General features: G+C 44.5%; 1 protein-coding gene across 4 annotated transcripts in view; it reads right to left on the bottom strand.

Annotated features, from left to right (window-relative positions):
- LOC110486371 (sphingosine 1-phosphate receptor 2) overlaps positions 1–20769 on the bottom strand; it is a 33659-nt gene extending 12890 nt beyond the window's left edge. Inside the window, exon 1 of one of the 4 annotated variants that reach the window (XM_036941091.1) lies at positions 20672–20769. The gene's annotated coding sequence lies outside the window, so the exon portion shown is untranslated. The other 3 variants (XM_021557904.2, XM_021557905.2, XM_021557908.2) reach the window with 3 other exon arrangements.
- Positions 20770–22248: the final 1479 nt, after the last annotated feature.

Genomic DNA, 22248 nt, shown 5'->3' with positions numbered 1-22248 from the left:
GTATTTAGTACGATATTCAAATGAACCATGCTGAATATTCACAAGTCCGAGTAGTAAAGATCTTCTGAAACCTTATCCTCTGGGACCTTGGGTTCGACTGGTACATAGAGCCTGGTAACACTGTGCAACAAAGTGGGACTTGAAAGGGGGTTGTAGTAGATGGGACTTAGAAAAATAAATGTTCTCTCTCATTAACCAGCCCAAGTGATTCTGAGTTCAGGGACATACATTTTAAATGTGAAAACTATTTCTAAGATGCGCACTTTTAGATTTTCCAAACTCACCTGCGTTGCTCACACTTTGAAGTCCACAATGTAGAGGGGAGGTTCTAAGGGTTATCCAATGATGATGATGGACAGAGAGATCCGCCAATTATTACTGAGAGATCAGCCAATTAAAACCAGTGGTTGTTTCGAGACCCGTTCTGAGGCGCTGTAAAACCAGACGGTTCGACAGAGAGCCGGCTGGTAGACAAAATTATGTGGTTCCTAACCCCACACTGAGACAAACCCCCCTCCTCGCACTGTGGTCATGTGACCAACTGATAGCTCCCTGCTCTGCTCTCACAAAAGCCCCAGGTGGTGTTTTCCCTTTCCCAGCAACACCTGATAAGCCCCAATTAGCAGTGTGTCTGTGTGTGCCTGCTGCTCCCCTCCCAGATAGCTGTTCCATTACCCACCTGCTGTCACTGCAGCACTCACAGCTACCCAGCTCCACTTTCTCCTGCTGCAGGGGAAACCAGTGAACCTAGACATCAGTGTTTGAGATTCCTCAGACACAACATTGTCTTGTATAACTGTACTCAGTCACATGGACACACGGAGACGTACATACATATACAGTACCCTGAGGGTTCAAAACATTAGGAACACCAATATTGAGTTGCACCCCCATTTGTCCCCAGAACTTCCTCAGTTCGTCGGGTCATGGACTACAAGGTGTCGAAAGCGTTCCACAGGGATGCTGACACATGTTGACTAACTTGTTTCAACTGGGCCTCACCAATGAGCTTGGAATAGACACAGCTGTATTTGCACAACGGAGGTAGCCTATTTCATGGGATTTCACGGTTCTAGCTTTTATGGCTCACAGGGCGAACCCCCCCCCCCCCCCCCCCCCAGCAAAACATTTGGAACAACCCAAATAAATAATAATAACATTTAAAACTATATAAATATAAAAATATGACTCAAATATCAAAAATAAGTAATAAAGACAAATAGAAACATGTGTGTTGATTTGGCACTGGAGCATCAATACATCACCCATTCCCCAACACTGTCAACCACGACTCAAGACTAAACCAGTTCACCTTGGTGGTGTGCAGACTGGTTTTCTATTATTCTTTACCATTTCACACAAACCAGACAAAAAATGCAACAATATGACTGTGAAACTATATATAGACAGTACTATGAATGAATTGTGGTTTATTTGGTAGCATTTCATAGTGTGACTGATTTGACTAATTTCATTAGTAGTGTACAAAGTTAGGGCTGTGCTATTTGATAGATTCCCCTGCTCCCCCTACCTCAGGCTTCCAGTGGGGAGACCTGAGGTCAACCTACCCCCGCCTCCCTCCCAATCTCGTACTTCTGAGTGGGAGACCTACCCAGGCAGTAGCCTGCCTAGCTCACAAACTAGAATCAGGGCGCCCACTCCGACAAGGTTAATTGACCCACAGTCCCACACGGTGACATGATATCATTGACGTGACTTGCAAATGAGCAATAGAAAACCAATCACGCAAATGTCCCCATTCCTAATTTTTATGCGCGGCCACCCAAGTGCCGCCCCGGCGGCTGCCCATGTTGCCTATACCTAAATCCACCACTGGGATCAGCAATATGTTGCTATTTCACATCGAGGTTACTTAAGCTCAAGAAGGAGAGTGTTGGAAAGATTATTCAAATATGGTGAGGAACTATGGTCATTCCCAATGAATGTACAACACTCTGTTGGCTTTCTGTGTGAGGTAATGAACAAAACTACTTTGAGAAGCTCCGCAGCTCATAAGTTGTGGCGAGTTAAGACAATCAGAAACGGCCTACTATCAGACATTCCCAAATGGTAACTTTTATAGGCCTACATTTGCGCACAGGCCAAGTACTTCTACGCATGTTCAAGCTAAATATATAAAACATAAAAAACAAGTCACATAATGAAACAATGAATGCGCACAAATTAACGGGAAACAGAGCGCTTATTCTGGAGAAGGAGACGTGCTTATAGTGCGTTTTTGCCACAAACCCATTCCCTTCTTGTGTCAACATTTTTAATAAGGGATGTGATTTATGAAAATACTAGGCTGTAGAGTGTAGACCACAACTCAATTATTTTAGATGTAGGCCTACAACAGGAAATGCATGTGAAACATTAACATTTCAGTTTTATAATTTCGATATAATAATTTCGATATATCTTCCAAAACATGAGCATTTTACACTCTAGCAGTACTCACAGACAAATGTCATAAAAGACTAAAACTTGAGCATCTCATCCTAAAATTGCAATGACGGTCAAAATGACCATTTCATATTTAACAGTAGAATAGCGGGGCCTCTAGGAGTACCAATAACCCCCAGTCTAATAAATCCATTGAACTAGAAAAGCCTGGCCTCATAGAACCCCGCTTCGTGCCAATGTAATATGGTTGTGTTTATGAAGGTGTTCCGTAACAGAATAAAAAAAATGTCAATATTTGAAAGAACATAACATTTTCATGAGTGTATGTTCCTGTAGGCTAGATGTAAAACAAACACTAAAAACACAGAATGGACCTCTGTAGGATGACATGGAAGAAGCGCTGTTTGGTAAACTCCTTGTTTCTTTGGTAATGAAAACACCCATCCCCATGCTGCGAAATGCATCTTGCTGTGTTGCGTTCATAATAATTATTATTATAGGTGTAGTTTCAATATAGTTTAGGTCTAGTTTGGATGGGCCTGTTGGGCAGGCAACTTGTCTTACAGTCAGAAAATACACTATCATTTTTTTTTTTGTATTTACAGTCTACGTGCTTCTGGATCAAGAAATACATTTTCTGACTGATTATAAATTTGCATTTGGTGTCCTGATGTTTCTTATGAGATATTTTAACATAATAAATGCATTCATTTAGCAATTCATTATTTATTCTGGAATATTTAAACAATTGAAATATCAAATGATCACAATGACGCTGAGTGTTAATGTTCACTGCCTGCCTGTGAAGTCAAAGACATTCTGCTGGCATGCGCAGTAATAAAGCTGCATTCTTTTAATCTTTCGGCTCCATTTGCATCCGATACAGACCTGACCCAATTTGGATCCGATTCTCTGACATATTTTGTGTCATATCTGGTCCACCTCGGATCCGAATCGGATGGGGTATTGATTTTGCAAAAAATGTCAGATGGGAATATCACAAATCCAATTTGATTTGGATCTACATTTCCAGATCTGAGATGCCCTCTACTTCACACTACCTCTCTATCACATTAAAGCTGTTGTGTTATCATCAAAGCACCAGACAGATGCAATCTTACCTCTGTGGTAGAGTAATCTCTCTCCTCCTCCTAGCTAATCTCTCTCAGACTTTTCGAGCAGCCAGAGGGTTATGGGTTATCATTATCCATCATAGTCCCACGCTGGGTAGGACCGCTCTCTGCTGTGATTGGATGCCTTGTCGGGTTCCATTTTTGGCCCGTCTAATGGTGTTGTGAGCATACTCGTTGAGAGCTCTGCTAGCTGTCAGGAGGATTGTTCCATTCTGCACTCCCTCCCCTTAACGCCTCCTCCCCCACCCCGGTCCCTGACCACAGGTTCTCACTCTTGACGCCAAGTGCCATAGTGTCTCGAAGGGATCAACACAAATGCAGTGAGATGGAGCATTAAAGATGTCAGTGCAGGAAGGAAGAGAGATTTACATCATCAGCAGGACCGTGACACACAATGCAGTGTATAAAGTCAAGAAGCAATGGGGCTTGAAACATACATGATAACAGATGTACAACATTCAGTGCCTTTGGAAAGTATTCAGACTCCTTGACTTTTTCCACTTTTTGTCACGTTACAGCTTTATTCTAAAATGGACGAAATAAACACAATTCCTCAGCAAAAACAGAAATACCTGATTTGCATAAGTATTCAGACCCTTTGCTATGAGACTCGAAATTGAGCTCAGGTGTTTCCTGTTTCCATTGATCATCCTTGAGATGTTTCTACAACTTGATTGGAGTCCACCTGTGGTAAATTCAATTGATTGGACATGATTTGGAAAGGCATGTCAGAGAAAAAAACAAGAAGCCATGAGATCGAAGGAATTGTCCGTAGAGCTACGAGACAGGATTGTGTCGAGGCACAGATCTGGGGAAGGGTACCAAAACATTTATGCAGCATTGAAGGTCCCCAAGAACACAGTGGCCACCATTATTCTTAAAAGGAAGAAGTTTGGAACCTTTCTGAGCAACCGGGGGGAGAAGGGCCTTTGGTTAAGGAGGTGATCAAGAACCCGATGGTTCACAGTCAGGATATAGTGGGACTGAATTTGCTGTTGATAGCAGGTGGCAGCAGTGTGTCCCTGTTCTCTATCCACATCCCTGAGCCCCAGGGCTCCATCCATGACATGAAGTGATTTCACAGCCATCACTGCAGCATTGATCACCCTCAGTCCGTTCCCAGAGCAAGGCAGAAGCAGAGGCAGAGCATTCAAGTTCACAGAACCAGCAGGACCAGTGGCAAAGGGGGCAGAAACACTATTTGGATAGTCTATCTTTAGATGCTCTACAGACAATCAGCAACATTTCAACTATCTACTAACCCTAACCCTTATTCTAACCCTAACCCTAGCCCTTATTCTAACCCTAACCCTAGCCCTTATTCTAAACCTAACCCTAGCCCTTATTCTAACCCTAACCCTAGATCTTATTCTAACCCTAACCCTTATTCTAACCCTAACCCTAGCCCTTACTCTAACCCTAACCCTAGCCCTTATTCTAACCCTAACTCGAGCCCTTATTCTAACCCTAACCCTAGCTTTAACGCTAGCCCTTATTCTAAACCTAACCCTAGCCCTTATTCTAACCCTAACCCTAGCCCTTATTCTAACCCTAACTCGAGCCCTTATTCTAACCCTAACCCTAGCTTTAACGCTAGCCCTTATTCTAAACCTAACCCTAGCCCTTATTCTAACCCTAACCCTAGCCCTTATTCTAACCCTAACCCTTATTCTAACCCTAACCCTATCTTTAACGCTAGCCCTTATTCTAACCCTAACCCTAGCCCTTATTCTAACCCTAACCCTAGCCCTTATTCTAACCCTAACCCTAGCCCTTATTCTAAACCTAACCCTAGCTTTAACGCTAGCCCTTATTCTAAACCTAACCCTAGCTTTAACGCTAGCCCTTATTCTAAACCTAACCCTAGCAAGCAGTCGCTTATCAACAGATAGTATGATCCTCCGTAGAGCATGTACAGATGGAGTATCCAAATAACACAGAGCAGAAGAGACACGAGCAGGACTCATCCTAAACCCTAACCGCGGTCACTGTATAGATAGATCGGTCTTTGAGTTCCATCTGCAGTCACAAACAGAAGGGTTTTTATCTCGGGGGGGGGGGGGGGTTCTATATGGAAAATACATACAACATTAACAACCCAATTGTGAGGCGTAAATGAAATAACACTAACTGCTGCATTAACCCAGGGTAAGTCTTCAGGGCAACAGTCATGAGGTCGGTTGTTGGTATCAGTGATGATCTGTGAGTGAGTGAGTGAGTGAGAGATTTCAGTGAACCTCCTTGTTACATGCCTTCTTCCTGTCTGGTGTTCTCTCCTCTAGATAGGCTCAGTGTTGACAGGCAGGCTGATAACACCCACAACCCCTCAGCCATGCAGACAGGGCTGAAAGCCACACCAAGAGAAAAAAACACAGACGCAAAACTGAAACGACACAACAACACACGTGTGCTAGCGGACCAGACAGAGATACACACAGACACCTACAAAATACCAAAAGAACAATACCATCACTCGCAAAGACACACCAGCATAATCTTATCTATATGCATACCACTTTGACACTGATATTCCCAAATGTTTCGAGCTCAATTTCCTAAACAAAGGAAATGGCTATGGTGAAATCTCCACGAGCAGTCTCTGGACTTTGGACAGTAGAGTGAGAGTGAATCACTTGGTCTGTCTGTGATTTGACCTTTGACATACAGTTCAGTAGCACTGGGCCTTGTGGAGCTGGCTACAACGTGGGCTGACATTGTGGGGGAGTGAAACTCAGGCTCAAGAGAGAAGAGGCTCTGTCGTTGAGAGACTTGCACTGTTCATATGACCGGCAGGCAGCTAAATTAAGAAAAAACAGAAAGGGGAGAAAGAGGAGGGGGGGGGGGGGTGAAAGGAAGAGAGGCTGTGTCTGTGTCACTCTGTGAGTTGTATTGTAGATAGGCCGGACGGACCAGAGATATGAGATGGAAGCCTGCAATATCTCAGTTTTAAGCTTTAAGAGGAATTCCATAGGGGAACTTAATGCACATTCGGAGAAAGATGGAGAAAAAAAACATGCTGAAAAAATGTCTTTGTTGCTTGCTTTGTGTAAACTTGCCAAACCAGGACCCAGACATACATATTCACATTCCTCTGGCTCTTCACTGGGACGTATTGTTTAGATTAGTTGTAGTGAAATATTAGTCCAGTAATGATCATTGAATCAATATTTACATGAATGCGTTATCACTGCGTAGCTATAGTAGTACAGAGTCAGACAGGCATAACTTCTACTAATGCAGAAATACATTTTGTTACATACTGTGACTAGACACCCCCTTCTGTTTTTTGTTACATGCTGTGACTAGACACCCCCTTCTGTTTTTTGTTACATGCTGTGACTAGACACCCCCTTCTGTTTTTTGTTACATACTGTGACTAGACACCCCCTTCTGTTTTTTGTTACAGAACTCTAAATTTGCAGAGATGCTGACTACTTCCCTGGAAAGGCACACATGTTTTTTTTTAGCTTCAAAGACAGAACGTGTCTTCCTCTCCCCCTTTGTCGTATGGTGTGGGGATTTCATCATTCTGGGAGGCTTGTTAAAATCTTGCTGAAGCTGGCAGATTATTTAGGAAGTGTAATTTTTGTATTATTATTTTTTAAACACTGAATGACGGGTAATCTTGTAATTAGGGATTAACCTTCCCCTCATCAGCAGATGACAGTTTGAGCACAGCCTCTTTTGGGGGTCTAATTTCTGTCTGCACAGTTCGGTCAAGAAGCAATGTTCACTTTCACTGGGTGTGTGCTTCATGCCAGGCATTCGTTCACGCTTTCGCTCGCTCCCTCGAAACAAAGGGACAAGTGAAGAGGGGCATCGTGCAGAGGAGCCCCCCGGCAGCGATTGGTAACCCACATGATCGACAGCCCCCCCAATCTGCCCAACGGGAGGGGCCAGGCATCAGAGGGGGTGGCGCCTTTGAGGCAATTACTGTAATACATTCACCCTCAGACCATTCCTGTCAACCCCTGTCCCACGGGGCACACTGACAAAATTATTCATATTCTTACATCGCACTATTCTGCATATTTCTCTTTCATCCGGCGTCCTGATTTAAAGGGACCACATTTCCCTCTGTGTTCCCCCTCCTCCTCTGGTATACTTTACACTTACCACAGAGATCAAAGCACAAGGGTACGAAGAGGTGATTAAAACCCCCATCAGGAAGGGTTGATTTAGAACACATCTGGAGCAGACATGTTCTTATAGTTCCGTATTAAGACCTCATTACTCCATATTCTATTTAAAAGGAACCACTCTCTGGTTTGAGCCCGTTCATGAGTCTTACCAGCAGCACCATGCAGAAACTGTTTCAATTGGACACCCTGAGTTATCTTAACCCCACATCTTACCAACACTCATTTCACATGAAAAGTTCGCAACAACCTGAGCAGTTCTACGTTGCTCAAGAGATCACAGTAACTACCGTAGGTTTCCATCCAATTGGTGACAGATGTTCATGCGAATAGTCTAACATCAGCGTAGAGAAAATATGTGAATTCTCTCACCAGTAGCGTGTTTCAACCAAACGGACTTGTTGCGGATTTTAAAAAATCAGTGCGATGACATTTTATTTGGTACAAGCAAAAAAACAAACAGTTAAATTGGTTTCCATTACATTTTTCAACTCTACCGATAGTTTTGTCACAAAATGTTTTGTTAAATAGCAAATGTTCCTACTCTGGTCTTGGCACGTGGACTCTGGCCAACAGCTCCCAGATACAGTGAGGGTAGGGTAGCCTACATGATGAGATTATGGATGGATAAGAGAGAGAATATTTGTATTTGTCAAACGGCAGTCAAGCATCGATCATCAATCATGTCACCAGAATAAGACCCTCGATATTTATTGGAAAGGAGCATCAAGATCACCATGCACTTTCACCATCCTGTGAAGTTCGCCATACCTTATTTCATCTGTAGCCTAATAAACGGAATGATTTCCTGAGTCGTAATGGGAGGACCACACACCATATCATTGCGTGACTCAGAGTTTACTTCGATATGATGGTTATTGGTATCAATATTTGCACATAAAAGGTGTTTCCACCTCCATTTCTCGCATTATACATTTTACAGACACAAAAAGATCCCACCATGTCAAAAGGAACAAATTATCTGCCTGCATTTTTTTTTTAAAATGTACCTACACTTTGTTTCCATCATAGCTGTCGTGATTTATTTTTATAAAAGGTATGACTTTACTTGCATAAAAACTGTGGACGGAAACGTGGTTAGTGTCACAAAGGAAGCGTGGTGGTGAAAGCTAACGGCATGCTAATGTTCTCACGGCACTAAGACACGTACGTACACACTAGTCACATTACTGGTAAACCACAGAGGCAAGGCTCGGAATATTTACACTCAGCCGGGAGGTCTGCTTGTCTCCATCCAGCTCTGAAACTGAAATGAATGCGAGCGCAAGGCTCAGTAGAGTTACAGCAGGCCAAGTCAGTCTCGAACCAGTATCCTGGCCCGCTCAGAGCAATGGGTGGGGGGGGGACGGGGGGGGACGGACAAGGAGCTCTGTTCTGCTGTTGGACCTGAACATAACCGGTTGGTCTGGATCAGAACCCTTCAGTTTGGAACAATGTGTTCCATTATGGGTCAGATCTAGAACTAACAGCTGAGCTCAAGGGAGGATGAGGTGTGCTAGTTTCAGGTTTCAGCAGTGATGCTATTCTCACACATCTCCGTGTTGTTGTTTAACACAGTGAGGTACTCCTAAAGGAATAGGCTTTGAATGCACATTCCCCTTTTCTTTGTCCCGGCTCCCTGCTCCTATTCTGACCTGATGCTAGAACTTGGACTCCAACCCTACTCCGGTTCTATTCTATTGCCTGGCTAGGATATTGTGTGTAACGAGGGTTTGGGATGGCGCACAGCATCAGCATGCATGTGATCTTGCATATGTGTGTATGCATCATGTTAATGAATGTAAGCACTATAGAAGCGGATTCCAAATGCTTTGAGGCATCTCTGTATGTGTGTGCAATATTAGTTGTGTTTGTGTGTGTGTGTACACAAATTGGTGGTGAGGGTGCAAGCAGTGACTGTGACACTACAAACTGCATGCTTGTTCCTCTGATGTTCCCGTGGTCTTTCTATGCATCAATAACAGCAGACTGTCACAGGACAGAGAGCTGGGAGGCCACAATGGAGGCGAGGGGGATGGTGCGAATGAGAGATGTGAAATGTATTAAAAAAATATATGGTAGCATCTATAGGTGCGAACAGAGGGGGACAACACAGTTCTGATTGCTTTCAGCCTCTATTTAGATGCTGCATTGAGACCTTCCGTGTTTTATTAATACAGACCTGTATTCAGAGCTTTGACATCAGAAAAATACATGGTTGCCTAGTGAGAGAACACTCTCTACAAACATTCAACAAAGTTTTAGACAGGATGACATGTTCTTTAAAAAACTAACAAGAGCTAGCCAATGTGTCTCCTGAAAAACAACGAGGATATTTCGACATCCAGAGACCTCCCGAGCACTGACATAAAAAGAGAGCCAATCCCCCCCCTGAGACGGGACACAAACTGAAGTACTCATGTAACATACAGTTACAGTACATGGTAAAAGCAGACCACATACAGAGGCACAGTGAGCTGTACGAAAACAACCCAAGAGGTTCAGTTTCAAGGCACACGCACAAGTACAGTGAAATGCCTCTCTTGTTAACTCAAAGCCCAACAATGCAATAATCAATAACAATTTATTACTAGAAGAATAATTAATATGAAATACACAATAAAGTAAGTAAGCAAGCATTCTATATACAGCAAATATTTAAAAAGTCCATTCCTGTACCATATATATACCATTCCTGTACCTGTACCATATTTACATGGTGGCTAGGATACAAGATAAACAGAGTCGGAGCAGCTTGCATGTGAGTGGGTGTGCGGGTGTGTAGAGTCAGTATAAATGTATGTGCATATTATGTGTGAGTGAGCGAATGATAGAGTGAGTGTTTGTGTGTGTGTGTGTGTGTTGGAGTGACAGTGGGTGTGAAGGGCTCTGTGAGTGTGCAGGGCCCTGTGAGTGTGCAGGGCCCTGTGAGTGTGCATAGACAGTGCAAATACTGAAATAAAAGGTAAATAAAGATACAAGTTAAACTCGGTCCGTGTAGCTATTTTGCTAGCTATTTATCAGTCGTATTGCTTGGGCATAGAAGCTGTTCAAGAGCCTGTTGGTGTCAAACTTGATACTCCAGTACCTCATGCCGTGCGGCAGCTGAGAAAACTGTTGTCATGAGAATTTTCAATCCCAATGATAATAACTAACAATGTGGGGCCTCCCGGGTGGCGCAGTGGTTAAGGGTGCTGTACTGCAGCGCCAGCTGTGCCATCAGAGACTCTGGGTTCGCGCCCAGGCGTAACCAGCCGGGATGTCCTTGTCTCATCGCGCACCAGCGACTCCTGTGGCGGGCCAGGTGCAGTGTGCGCTAACCAAGGTTGCCAGGTGCACGGTGTTTCCTCCGACACATTGGTGCGGCTGGCTTCCGGGTTGGATGCGCGCTGTGTTAAGAAGCAGTGCGGCTTGGTTGGGTTGTGTATCGGAGGTGTAACCTTCGTCTCTCCCGTGCCCGTACGGGAGTTGTAGCGATGAGACAAGATAGCTACTAAAACAATTGGATACCACAAAAATTGGGGAGAAAAAGGGGTCAAATTAAAAAAATATATTAAAAAAATATATTTTTAAAAATAAGATAATAACTAACAAGCTTTGACCAATCCCCGAGGTTTGTAAGACCCTGGGTTTAATGATAATTAGGCAAAAGGTTCGTACAGTTTATTCACGAGAGCGCTCTGAAGTCCATTATACAAAGACATCCATTTTTGGACATAATAGTACTTTAGTACTTTAATGATTCATTATACATGCTACATAAACTAATAATAACTAATAGTTACGTTTCAGGGTGGAATTCTTTAATCATTACCTTTAAGCATATAAATACCCTTATCAATTGTCTATGGCTTCGGTGGTTGGGATCTTTGATGATTTTCCAGGCTTTCTTTTCACACTTCCTAATATAGAGGTTATGGATGGCAGGGAGCTCAGAGCCAGTAATGTACTAGGCTGTCCGCACAACCCTCTGTAGTGCCATGCGATCGAGGATGGTGCTATTGCTATACCAAGCGGTGATGCAGCCATTCAATATGCTCTCAATGGTACACCTGTACGACTGTGCGTTTGGACCATTTTAAGTCTTTAGTGATTTGGACAATAAGGAACTTAAAGCTGTCTACCTGCTCCACTGCTGGCCTGTCGATATGGATATGGGTGTGGTTGACCCTGCCCCCCATTGCCCCCCATTTCCTGTAGTACACGATGAGCTCCTTGGTCTTGCTGACATTGAGGGAGAGATTGTTGCTCAAGCACCACACTCAAGTCACTGACCTCCTCCCTGTATGCTGACTCATCGTCGTCGGTCATCAGACCTACCACCATCGTGTCATCAGCAAACTGATAATGGTGTTGGAGTCATGCGTGACCGCACAGTCGTGGCTGAACCGGGAATACAGGAGGGGACTAAGCATACACCCCTGTGGGGCCCCTGAGTGAAGGGTCAGCGTGATGGGGGTGATGTTACCTATCCTCACCACCTGCGGTCGGCCCATCAGAAAGTCCAGGATCCAGTTGCAGAGAGAGGTTTTCAGACCCAGAGTCCTAAGCTTGGTGACGAGTTTGTGGAGGATAATAGTGTTGAACGCTGAGCTGTAGTCAATGAACCGCATTCTCACATAGGTATTCCTCTTATCTAGGTGGGGGAGGGCAGTGTGGAGAGCAATTGAGATTGAGTCATCTATGGATCTGTTGGGGCAGGATGCCAATTGGAGTGGGTCTAGGATGGTGGAGTTAATGTGTGCCATAACCAGCCTCTCAAATTATTACAAAAGTGAGTGCTACAGTGCGGTAATCATTGTGGCATGAAGCCTTGGAGTTCTTAGGAAGAGGAATGATTAAAACATGTGGGGAATTACAGGCTGGGACAAAGAGAGATTGAAAATGACTGTGAATATGCCTGCCAGCTCTTCTGAGCATGCTCTGAGAACAAACCCTGGAATACAGTCAGGGCCCGTGGACTTGAGGGTGTTGACCTGATTAAAAACCCTTCTCACGTCGGCCTCAGAGAGTGAGATCACCCAGTCCTCTGGGTCGGTGACGGCCCTCACACCCGGGTCAATGTTGTTGTTGTCAAAGCGTGCATAACATGCATTGAGTTCATCTGGTAGAAAGGCATCGTTGAGCAGATCACTGTTGGGTCTTCCTTTGTAATCCGTCATAGACTGTAGCCCCTGCCACATGCGGCGGGCGTCAGAGCCTATGTAATATAATTCCACCTTATTCCTATATTGTCCTTTTGCTCGTTTGACTCTGCGGAAGTCATAGCGGGCCTTCTTGTACTTATTCCGGTCTTCGGCCGTAGCATCAGGGTTGCCCGTCTTCGGCCGTAGCATCAGGGTTGCCCGTCTTCGGCCGTAGCATCAGGGTTGCCCGTCTTCGGCCGTAGCAACAGGGTTGCCCGTCTTCGGCCGTAGCAACCTGGTTGCCCGTCTTCGGCCGTAGCATCAGGGTTGCCCGTCTTCGGCCGTAGCATCAGGGTTGCCCGTCTTCGGTCGTAGCATCAGGGTTGCAAAGCAGTCCTGAAGCATATCTTCTGATTCTGGTGACCATTTATCAACAGAGCAAATCGCGGGTACTTCCTCTTTCAGCTTCCGCTTGTAAACAGGAAGCAAGAGTACGGAGTCATGATCTGATTTGCCGAATGGCAGACGAGGGAGGACATTGTTTGCTTGCTTATGGGTAGAATAGCAGTGGTCTAGGACTTTCTCCCCTAGTGGCGTTGGAGACGTGTTGATGGAAGTGGGCCATCGCGTGTCTTAGTGATGTCGAATTAAAATCGCCGGAAACCAGAAAGGTGGCCGCTGGGTGTAGGGTTTCCTGCTTGTTTATAGCCTTGTACAGTTTGTTAAGCGACAGTTTATTATTTTGATTGGCCTGAGGTGGTATGTATACAGCAGTCACAATAACAGCTGAAAAGATTTGGGAGTTTGGGGGATTTTGGGCCATGCTACAACTATTTCACTGTCTTGCAACCGCTCTAAAAGTCCCTTGATGGAACAGTTGTATGTGTATACATTTGTGTATGCATGGTATAATATTATGAGCAGGTCTGAAAGTACTCTGTCATGCTGTGGGGGTATGGTTGAGGGCAGTGAGAAAACGGCTACTTGACTTTGACTGGGAGCAGAGAGATGATCTCACAATAGTTACAACATTTGACCTGTTGTCACATTTGGTTGAGACAAACATCGTCCATTTCCAATTGATCTGCCAACTCCTATAAAGCATTCTGAACTGTTGCGTGACCTCAATCCAGTTCAGTTACTCGTGGTGTGTTTTCATTTGTGCAGTTCACTTAAAATCCCATTTCAGTATGTCAGTCCGTTAATAATGAGAGGAAGTAGGCCAGCCAATACAGAGTGTCAGTCTGCCACATCCATCTTTATTCATAATCACACGTTAGAGATGTATCTCCAATATGTTGTGAATGGAACAGACCTTCTTTCAGAGTTAAGTCTCAGTAAGCGGGTCCAACACTGCTCGAAGAACATTAATCTGAGAGGCCTGACTCCAACTTCTTGTCTCCCTCCTTTTCCCTGTGGGGGGGGGGTTGAAGAAGCCCAGCTTTTCTTCCAGCTGCACAAACAAAGCCAGCTCAGAATTACAATGGCTGCCAGAATGGAGGGATGAGGAGGGTGGGGGTGGGGTGGTCCAAACCACACATCTCCATGTGTACCTGCTCCAACATCACTGAGAAATGACCACTGGCTGGGTTTGACCAGACACCAAGAATCCACTATCTGACCACATTGATTAACCATACTCCCTCCCTAACGTAAATCACAGTAGAATAGTGTTCGTACACTGTACAGTTTTCAAAGTGTTGTCGCCTTCTTCGAAAGCCACAAAGCCAAAATGAAAATGTTGAGGTGGTTTGTTACTGTTTCATGTGCCATGGATGAAAGATCCAATACTGCAATCCAATAACCTTTCTTAGCCTAAGTGCTTAGACTGGCAGAAGGTTTCTCTAAGTATATGGGTGGTCCAAGTTAACAATACTGTATGATACAGACATGCCTTTATCACAACTGTGAAGGATGATTTGAACCAAATCCCTTTAATGATATGTCAGGCATGCTGGTATGTTGGTGAGGGTATTAGGGTGCGTAGCCATGGATACTTTTATTGTTAAGTGACTAGAGAAGACGCAAGATGTACAGGACCTTTTAAAGCTGTTGGATTTGCTTAAGGAGTTTAAACATCATCCTGGACTGAAATACACCAAACCTTTCCCCTCCTCCAAATGTCAGCTCAACTAAATATTTATAAAGTATTCCTGAGGGCACGTCTGAGTTAAACATATTATGTTTTGATATAGTTTCATGTGTCTGTGTAAGATGTTGGGAATGGGGAAAAAAAGCAGAGCAGGCCATATATTTCCTGATCGGAGACACTCCCAGTTCTTGGCTGTGTATCAGAAAGCTACATGCTGTCAGCTGTTTGTTGCAGCTTGTACTTCTGCAGCCTGCGAACAGAAGGCACTTATTTTGCTACAGCTGCCACACCCAGGAAAAGTGTTTTTCAGGCTAGCGGAGATTCTCATTTGGGCAAAAGACCGTCCTCTCATTGACTTCTCCTTTCTCTCTCCTCCGTGACCCGGTAAAACCGATAAGTAGTCGAGTGTCAATTCGTTAGTAGGCGAAGGAAGAAGGCTGCTCCTCTCCTCGATTACCAACTTCGACAGAGGATGCACAAGAGTATCCACACCACAGGAGGTTGGTGGTACCTTAATTGGGAAGGATGCAATCATAATGGCTGGAGGGGGAATGGTCTCAAATACATCAAACACATGGTGATTCCATGTGTTTGATGCCATTCCATTCGCTCCATTCCGGCCATTATTATGAGCCGTCCTCCCCTCAGGAGCCTCCACTGATCCTCACGGCAGGTAGCGCAGAAGTGTTTTAATACCCGCCACACCCCCTTTGAGTCAGCTGATGTTTTCCCAAAGGAGAAGAGCATGCACACATTTATAAATGATATGCTACTTATCCTTTTATCTAGAATATTGCACTAACTACATTTGTTTTGATCACTTTATACATTTATTTGGGGATCCACCCCTGTAAAGGCATTACACACATTGGTTGTAGGATACGTTGTTAGTCAGTGCTGCAGCTCTTATCTGTAAGTAGGGGATTGACACGTGACTGTTTCCTTTTAACCCTGCCTGTACAAGCCAGAAGGTTGTTGGCTATTTGGCATGCACCCGTTGTTCCCTTCTCTGATCTTTCCGCTGTTCGTACCCCTTTAGAAATGGCTGACTAAAGTAAAGTGGCTGTGTGTAGTAGACAACAAGAGGCTTTAGCGTCCCTAAGGACAAAGCCTTCTCACTGCTTCGTATTAGCGACCTCGCTCTCCCAGGATTGGAGCTGAAACATGAGCATCCTTTAGAGACAACCCCACCCACATCTCCCTCCGACTTCAACCCCGATGTGACCCGGCTTCCGACCTGGCCTAGAAATAATCCCACACATCCAGTTCCCACTGCTGAATTATCATCAATTTATTTATCCATCTGTTTACTTTCAACAGTGGTTTATTTATTCGTCCATTGATTTCACTTGCATTTCTCACGCGCTACTGCTCATCGCAGTCTTCCTCCATTCAGTAGGCTTTGGTGATCCTGAGGCTCACGGGGTCTTTAACAGTAAGTCCGCCTGGTTACACTGTGTGGTTGCTGCTGTCATGTCCGCCTGGTTACACTGTGTGGTTGCTGCTGTCATGTCCGCCTGGTTACACTGTGTGGATGCTGCTGTGATGTCCGCCTGGTTACACTGTGTGGTTGCTGCTGTCATGTCCGCCTGGTTACACTGTGTGGTTGCTGCTGTCATGTCCGCCTGGTTACACTGTGTGGTTGCTGCTGTCATGTCCGCCTGGTTACACTGTGTGGATGCTGCTGTGATGTCCGCCTGGTTACACTGTGTGGTTGCTGCTGTGATGTCCGCCTGGTTACACTGTGTGGATGCTGCTGTCATGTCCGCCTGGTTACACTGTGTGGATGCTGCTGTCATGTCTGCCTGGTTACACTGTGTGGATGCTGCTGTCATGTCCGCCTGGTTACACTGTGCGGTTGCTGCTGTCATGTCCGCCTGGTTACACTGTGTGGTTGCTGCTGTCATGTCCGCCTGGTTACACTGTGTGGATGCTGCTGTCATTTCCGCCTGGTTACACTGTGTGGATGCTGCTGTCATGTCCGCCTGGTTACACTGTGTGGATGCTGCTGTGATGTCCACCTGGTTACACTGTGTGGATGGTTGACTGCCGGTGTGTTGGAGCTGTTAACAGCAGCACTCCAGGACTCTGTCACTTGGGCCAGAGATGAGAGTGTGTGAAGTGAACGTGTGTGAAGAGGGTTGGCAGAGGTCAGTGGTGGCTGCGGCGTGGCGGGTTTTGTTCTAGTGTAATGAGCCGTGAGGTCACATGGTCCCAAAGCAGACGGCCAGTCGCCTGGATCAGGTTATATCCATCTCCAGCCTGTCGGCCAGCCCCCCCTCCTCCCTGTAGCACAGGCGTCCCATCCACACCCGAAACAACCCACAGCACCACCACAACATCCTCATCTTACACCTGATATTATTCTCCACCTACATACACTGAGTATACCAAACATTAAGAACACCTCCCCCCTTTACACTCAGAACAGCCTAAATTTGTCGGGGCATGGACTCTACAAGGTGTGGAAAGCGTTCCACAGGGATGCTGGCCCATGTTGACTCCACTGCTTCCCACAGTTGTGTCAAGTTGGCTGGATGTCCTTTGGGTGGTGGACCATTCTTGATACACACAGGAAACTGTTGAGCCTTAAAAACCCAGCAGTGTTGTAGTTATTGACACAAACCAGTGTGTCTGGCACCTACTACCATACCCTGTTCAAAGGCACTTCAATCTTTTGTCTTTCCCATTCACCCTCTGAATGGCACACATACACAATCCATGTCTCAACTGTCTCAAGGCTTAAACGTCCTTATTTAACCTGTCTCCTCCCTTTCATCTACACTGATTGAAGTGCCATTTAACAAGTAACATCAATAAGGGATCATAGCTTTCACCTGGATTCACCTGGTCAGTCGATGTCATGGAAAGAGCAGGTGTTCATAATGTTTCGTACACTCAGTGTATGTCCCTCTCCCACCCACCACCGCTCTCAAATGATGTTATCATGGAGAATAGTTTGCTCGTCTTTATTTTGTGCTTTTTGTCTGTAGTGGCTCCCATGTGCATCAGAGCATTCAGTTAGTTTTGCACTCTGTTGCCATTGGTTAAGCATGAGCTAATGTCATCAGGAGCTTTTAACATTTTAGAGAGGCTTAATGACCAGCACACTGAAGAAAGAAAGAAAGAGAGAGAGAGGGGGGAGAGCTGAGGAGAGAGAGAGTTGAGGAGAGAGAAAGAAAGAGAGAGAGAGGGGGGAGAGCTGAGGAGAGAGAGAGTTGAGGAGAGAGAAAGCGAGAGAGAGAGAGCGAGAGAGAGAATGATGGATGAGTGTTTTTATCAGGTAATAAAACACTAGTTCCTCCTCCTTATCAGCTTATCTTGGTGTTTCTCTTACCATGAATAGATTACCGACACCCTCATTCTGTGTGGGTGTGTCTGTGTAAGGTGTTTTTGCATACTGCTATTCTTTCAAAGAGCAGAAACATGCAGGGTGCATTATGCTTTTCATTGTCAGTGTGACCCAAAACTGTGCCCCTAACAAACACTATTTCATTCATCTTGGCCAAGGTGCAGAAAGGTCATAAACACACAACACAGCAGTCACTATAAATCCATACAACCCAGACAATTATGACACATCTTGTTCCACACATCTTAATCCACATATTCAACACGCTGAACTGTAATGTCAAGCAGTGTCTGACGAAGGCCCTAAAAACTGTCAAAGACTCCAGCCACCCAAGTCATAGACTGTTCTCTCTGCTACCGCCCGGTAAGCAGTACAGATGCACCAAGTCCGGAACCAAAACAGCTTCTACGCCCAAGCCATAAGACGGCTAAATATTTAAACAAATATCTACATTGAAACTTTTTCCACTCTCTTCTGACTCATCACACACGCTGCTGCTACTGTTTATTATCTATCATGTTGCCTAGTCACTTCACAACTACCTATAATACATATCTACCTCAATTACCTCGTACCCCTGCACCTCGACTCAGTACTGGTACCCAGTGTATATAGACAATGAGTAATGATAACTTGTCTATTTTTTCCTTGTGTTATCATTTTTTCCTATCATTTTGAAATGTTTCTCTTTTCATTGTTGGAAAGGGCCCGTAGAATACACCTGTCGTTTACAAAGCATGTGACAAATAAACTTTGATTTGGTAGTCAGTTAAGACCTCAGCATATAATACATGTACAGTATGACAGATAGGTTAGCCTAATGTAGTGGTTTGTGAATGTGTGCAGCAAGAAGGTCGGGGCTTTTACAATATAATTATGAACATTTATATTTTAAGATAAAACTGAACAGTGTCGCTAAATATATATATATATTAGCCCTAAGTCATTTTGGAACACTTGAAGACATGTTAGAATGGAAATCAGGTTTAATCCACCAGGCGCTGGGGTCCCCGATCCCGCGAATGCCCACCAAGCAGCTCCGCTCCGGTGAGATGGTATAATGGGGCCTTTTGTTTTATTAAAACATATTTTCAGGACAATGCGCCCTTTACAGTGACGGATGAGCGGACCTTGACAACACCCGAGGGGGGAACAGCGGGTCTCGGAACCGCTACAAGACGTATAGAAGCCCCCTGCGAAGCTAAAGCCAGGGGACCACAGCCCCACCCCCCTCGACAAACTACAATACACATAGAGCAGTAGTGGATCCGCCAGCAGCGGGCACCGTGGCTTGTTAATATTTAATGGATCATGTTACTCATTAAACACAACGTTCCAAAACAGCTGTTATTCTCAAACGAATAAAAACAATACATTTATTGACGGATCATTTTCTGGTTGTTTGATTAACCATATAATGTACAACATTGAGGAACACTGATAAGGTATCACCCAAGACACCCATACGCTTCTCTTAGAATTTGTGTGTGGTTTCCTTTTACGTTATATACTGATAACCTCTCAACACGTTTGACTGCATCCTGGTAATCATTCATGCTGTCATTAAGGTTACTTAAACAATCCTGTGTGATTAGACGTCAGTGGTTGCCACTAAATACGTGCAATTGGTCTTTGGGTAGGTTAATATAAAATAATAAGCTATATCTTCCCAAAGTGGGCGAAGTTCATAACCGCCCTCGTGTGTTGCAGACTCGCTGCATTGTTCATTGATTGATTGTGTCTTGGTTTTTCAACAAACGGCACGTTTAGAGTGTACACTTGCCACAATTGTACAATTTGTCTGGTAGGTCAACACATTAAACCACTTACCCCATGTGCGATGTCGGCGGGTGCAGAAAAACCAAAGTAGGACGATGTGGTTGTTGTCGACAAAAGTTGTATCATGTGGCTACCTATCTCCAAATCAAATGCATTTTCAAAAGTTCACTTGATTTGTGAGCGATGTCTTCTTCTGGGTCGAGGGTAATGAGGACAATCAAAAGTTCAGATGACGACTGGACAGTGTTGCTCGTCTGGTCATAGATAAATCCATAGCTGGAACTACTCTGTCTCAAAAAAATTATATACTGCGAAGACTGAATGATTCCCAATACAAAATACTTTAAAGACAATGCCTGAGACTTGTCGTTAGGCTCATACTTTCTCCTTTGTTGCTCTATTCCCAGTGCCCGTGTGGTTGTTCCTTCTCTAACTCTGAGAACAACAGCTCCACAGGCTATGGAACAACAGGGAGGCGCGCGCACATTACGCGCCGGTCACACACATATTTCCCAACTCAAAACCACTGTCGAAACGTCCTACTACAGAATATGAACACCAGTCCCGTTTTTCGGCTAATGATTTTCACTTATAATGTTCAGATAAACCCTCTACCTTTATTCATAGTCACTAATTAGACTTACAGGATATCAGATAGCATTTCCATTGTGAGTTTTTCTCTGTCCAGTGGACAAATGAAGTCCAGATGTTTTAGTCTTTAATCTTCCACCACCTCACTTCCGGAGCCCTTGCGCTCCCTGGATGAACGTGAGTCCAGTGCTCCTCCAAATCTAAACTAGCCTGAAATCGCAGGAGTTTTCTGACTGACTACAGTACTAGAAATACTGTCTCTGACATACAACCTATTCATATACTGAAGAATTTCAGTGTTTCCCGTACATTTATTTTTATTAGATTTTACTATAAGGGAAGGTTTTTTGGGGGAAATGCATTTGCATTTCCACTTTGATATGTCTCATGGCAAAACATGTAAATACGTGTTGAGTCAGTTGTACATGTTGACTCATTCTTGTTTTTGTTTTGAATCAATACATCACAGCATTTGGTCTGCTGTCAGTCAAGAAGGTAGGCGAGAGGTGAGTATGGGCATGTTCTGTCAGCCATTATCAAGCCAGAAGTCTAGCCTAGCTACTGTAAGGTGATGAAGAGTGACATCAATGTAATGGTGTTGTATATGGCAGACCAGAGACCACATGACACATTACACACATCTTGGTGGCAAATGAAACTAGGCAATGAAACTCACACAGATTAAACATATAGTCCATAAACTGTCTGCTTTCTCTCCCTCTGTTGGTGAGTGAGTTGAGAGTGAATAGAGCTGCATAGTAAGAGGAGACAGGCAGTGATTGGGCAAACCCCACCCACCAACTGTAGACATCCTTCCTACCTTTCTTCCTTCCACCTCTCCTCCTCCACCAGCTGCGTGGGAGGTGTTCTCTCAGAAGTTGGGGAAATTGTGAAATTATCTTGAATAGAAACACACTGTATATTTAGGAGAAATCAAAGAGAAACTCAAAGTAAACATTCTGCTTCTCTGGAAACTGAGAAAGGTTATTCAACATGTGGGCATACCTACCCTCTAAGGTGCCAATACTTTTCGTACCTCCATGTCAGTGACGTCCTCCACTTAAGCGTTGGCACTTTGAATGGACCGTGAGTAAGCTGGATGTCTAGCAAGCACTCATTATGGACTGACTGCGCATTGTCAGGTAGTTTATGATGGGACAAGATGTTTGAGAGAGAGTGCCCAGAAGAGCCTCACAGAGGAGAGAGGAACCCCCAACTTAGCTCAAGGGAGTGGTCAAGAGCCCTGACCTCACTTCCTGTTGGGGCTACTCACAAGCATTCCATTGTCTGTGAGTATGTGACTGGAATCTTGAGACTCCCCACATCTGGCAGCTGTTATTACGGCCCCTGAATGGTGAAACATCTGTTGATGTGCCCTTGAGCAAAGCTCAATCCTAATTTCTCCTGAAAGTCACTTTGGATAAGACTGTCTGCTAAATGACAAAATAAATGTAAATCTCAAGTGTCTTTCTTGTAAGTGAACATGTATTGTTGTGACGCAGTCTGTGGTTACCTGACTTGTCTCTAGCCCTATGGAGTTATGTGAAAGTGAGAGAGAGCGAGAGACAGACAGTCATTTAGAGAAACAAAACCATTTATCGTAATGTCTAGCAAGCAGACCTGGGCAGAA

Source organism: Oncorhynchus mykiss, chromosome 13 (assembly GCF_013265735.2).
Source record: "Oncorhynchus mykiss isolate Arlee chromosome 13, USDA_OmykA_1.1, whole genome shotgun sequence".
NCBI classification, from domain to species: domain Eukaryota; kingdom Metazoa; phylum Chordata; class Actinopteri; order Salmoniformes; family Salmonidae; genus Oncorhynchus; species Oncorhynchus mykiss.
The sequence above is the reverse complement of the archived record's forward strand: the minus strand, read 5'-3'. Positions and strand labels throughout refer to the sequence as shown.